Source organism: Kogia breviceps, chromosome 4 (assembly GCF_026419965.1).
Source record: "Kogia breviceps isolate mKogBre1 chromosome 4, mKogBre1 haplotype 1, whole genome shotgun sequence".
Classification (NCBI taxonomy): Eukaryota; Metazoa; Chordata; class Mammalia; order Artiodactyla; family Physeteridae; genus Kogia; species Kogia breviceps.
In genome coordinates this window covers 148,213,903-148,217,108 of record NC_081313.1, presented here as the reverse complement: position 1 = coordinate 148,217,108, position 3,206 = coordinate 148,213,903, and the positions used below count along the sequence as shown (strand labels likewise).

At 45.1% G+C, this 3,206-nt stretch overlaps 1 long non-coding RNA gene across 1 annotated transcript; it reads left to right on the top strand.

The window, feature by feature from the left end:
* The first annotated feature begins 653 nt into the window (after positions 1 to 653).
* Positions 654 to 2,738, top strand: LOC136794084 (uncharacterized). The gene is made up of 2 exons (XR_010840381.1): positions 654 to 794; positions 1,701 to 2,738. It is a non-coding gene; the product is annotated as an uncharacterized lncRNA (long non-coding RNA).
* Positions 2,739 to 3,206: the final 468 nt, after the last annotated feature.

The window sequence follows — 3,206 nt, the reverse complement described above, 5'->3', positions numbered from 1 at the left end:
GGAAGTTGCACAGCATCACTCCTGTTGCAGTCTCTTGGTCAAGGCGAGTCCGCAAGGCCAGCCCAGATTCAAAAGGTGTGGAGCACTAGGCCCCACCTCTTGCTGGGAGGGCTGCAGAGAATTTGTGGCCATTTAGTCCTCACATCAGAGAGGCACAACAGAGAGATGAGTAACCTGTTCAAGGTCACACAGCTCGGGACAATACAGTGTTTTAAGTGCTTTGACAGTTGCTGCTCATTATTTTTAAAGCTTACAGCCACTATTCGGACCAACTTATTGTTTTTCTCTGCATCCTTGTAGAGAAAGGGTCATTCACATTGCTGTGTGACTGCCATGGGTTGGAAGCTTCATATATGTTGTAGCACTGAATTGTCATAACTAGTATGAAATGGAGATATTATTATGATTCCCAATATTCAGATGAGGAAACTGAGGCTCTTGGAAATTAAGTATGATTCGAATACGAGAATGTTAGCTCACTGTTCCATATGCAAGAGTGGTCTCCCTATGTAAATTATAAATGTCCTGGCACAGACCTTTTTTTTAATCTCTTGTTTGCATCTGGAAAATGGTTTTTAAAACTTTTCTGTTGCTTTGTTAATGGCAGTTGCACATTACAGAAAAAAAGCTGGAACAAAACACATGTTTTCCAGATGTCCAGTGGCGCCCCAGAATAGAAGCAAGATGAATATTCCATTCCGCATTGGCAACACCTAAGGAGATGATTCCTTAGAAAAAAGATTTCTCGACAAAGCTCTTGAACTCAGTATGATCTCCCTGAAAGGGCATAGTTGGTGAGTACACGTCCCATCCAGAAGCTTGTCAGAGAACTGGTTTAGTTTTCAGACGCTGAAGGAAACACATGTAGGAGGCTGCCCATCCTGGAGTAGCAGGTACTGTAACTTGTTGGGAAAGACCATTTGTTACGGGGGTTCTCCTGCTGCTGCTTACAGACCCCTTAGCACGGTTCCACGGCCGAGAGCATGGGGGGGGCCACACCTTCTAGGAACTTTGGTCAGAATTACCTTTGAAAATCTCTGCTCTGACAGCACAAAGGGTGCCATCCCATCTCTGGTGCAGCTGGCAGAAGCCGGTTCAGTGTAAGAACAGACACTGTTGCTCCCCTGAACATCAGAGAGAGTAGTTAATTCTGTAAGCCCCATGGAAGATGTATGTTCTCACACATGAGAATAGCTGCCCACTCCCTGCCCCCTGCACGGCAGGCTCATCGAAGGCTTGAGCTAACCTAGGTTACCTGTGAGCGTTAGGAAGGAATTTTCTAATGACTGAGATGTGTGATGCTCCTGGCCACCTGCGTTGGCTTTCAGGTGGGAGGTTGGACACGGTGGTGTCAGGTGCTGCGACCCTCGCAGGAGCTGTTGACGGGAAGGAGGGTCGTCGTGATGCTCAACCCGGTGCTCCTGCTCTTAGCGGCTGCATCGGTGGTTCTTCTGGGTCCGTGGGAGGCATTCGGGCCTCTCTGCATAACGCTGTCACCATCGAAGATGTCCAGAAGCTGGCAGCCTTTGTGAAGCATTTTTTGGAGATGCACCAGCTATGAGCACATGCTAACCAATATACACTCTGCCCTTGAACAGTGTACAAAATTGAAAGTCACTTGGGCATGACTAAAAAACCTAAACACACACAGTATTTTTCTCGAATGAACATGCTTATGATAGATTTTCTTCTTTTTTCAGAGAACAGCAGAACATCCACAGCTATGCCAAGCTGTTGAAACTTAACCTTAATTCTGACTTGAACTGGAAGCTTTTCAAAAATCTTCTCTTGGGGCTTCCCTGGTGGCGCATCGGTTGGGAGTCCACCTGCCGATGCAGGGGAAACGGGTTCGTGCCCCGGTCCGGGGATCCCATATGCCGCGGAGCGGCTAGGCCTGTGGGCCACGGCTGCTGAGCCTGCACGTCGGGGCCTGTGCTCCGCAGTGGGAGAGGCCACAACAGTGAGAGGGCCACGTATCGCAAAAAAAAAAAGAAATCTTTTCTTGCTTTTCTACCAAATTCTAGCTGCTGTTGTCTTTGCTTCTACTTTATCTGCCTAGATCTCATATTCAGAGCCACCTGTGGGTTTAATTATATGCCCATTGCAGGTTATTGTGGGGCCCTCTAGGTGCTGAATTCTGATCCTTTGCAAGATGACAGCAGTGGGGTCTTCTGGTTTCTTTCCTTATATGGTTATTCTCATAAAGCGATAAAAGTGACTTACTATATGTTTATGTAGCAAGGTCTGTTTTTAATACCATGTAGTTTATATCTCTATGCATTTATATCTCTGTGCCTTTATATTTCTAATAATACGGTTCTTGTTGGTATATGTTGAGACTTTGAGAATTTGTCAGGATCCTTGACCTTGTGCATTAGAGTGTTCCGTTCTCAACAGCTGTGTGCCTCCCCTTCCCCCTCCCCTCTCGCGTTTTAAGCTGCTTCACCAGATTTGGAAGCTCCCTGATTCGCCTTTACTTTCCTTTCAGTGGGTAGAAGAACGGTTGGTTGGTTGGTTGGTTGGTTGGTTCTTCATTTTTCAGCTATGCTGTTAAACTAAAAATCTCTGTTTAACTCCCTTACTGTTTGTTCACGTGACTGTTCTCTTTCTGGTGTTTGACCAGTGATGCTGTGAGTTCGGGAAGATCTCTGCTGAAGAGTCTTTTCCCCTATTGTTCATTTATTGTCAGTGTTTTATGTTGACCGTGTGAAGGACATTAAAGTCCTAAAACATCTAAACCTTTGTCAATGAATTTCTTTACATGCTTTTTAGACAAATTGTTCTCTTATGAACTTTAGGTTGGGAAAACTTGAGTCTAAAAATAGCATCTGTGAAGGGTATTTTGTTCAGAAAGGTGTAAGACTTGAATCCTGTATATCCATGTTTTTAAAGATTCAGCATACTGGTTGGTAGCTTTCCGTTGGCTTTTGGAATGGACATTGTCTACCAACCACCTTACAACACAGCTCACAGTATAAAGTTGTATGAACTTTGTCCCACTTAGGCTGGAAACATGCCGCTAGGACAGTTTTGAGCTGTCTTCGTGTTTCGTTGTATTGTGTAATGAGGACTATACTGATCTTTCGTCGGAGTTCTGCACCAATTGGTTGGGTTAGTTGGGTTTCCTGCTTAGGGCTCAACCTTGCCAGTCTTGGTTCTCTCATCTCTAAAAAGGAGGATTGAAATAACTCCCTGACTTATCTCGG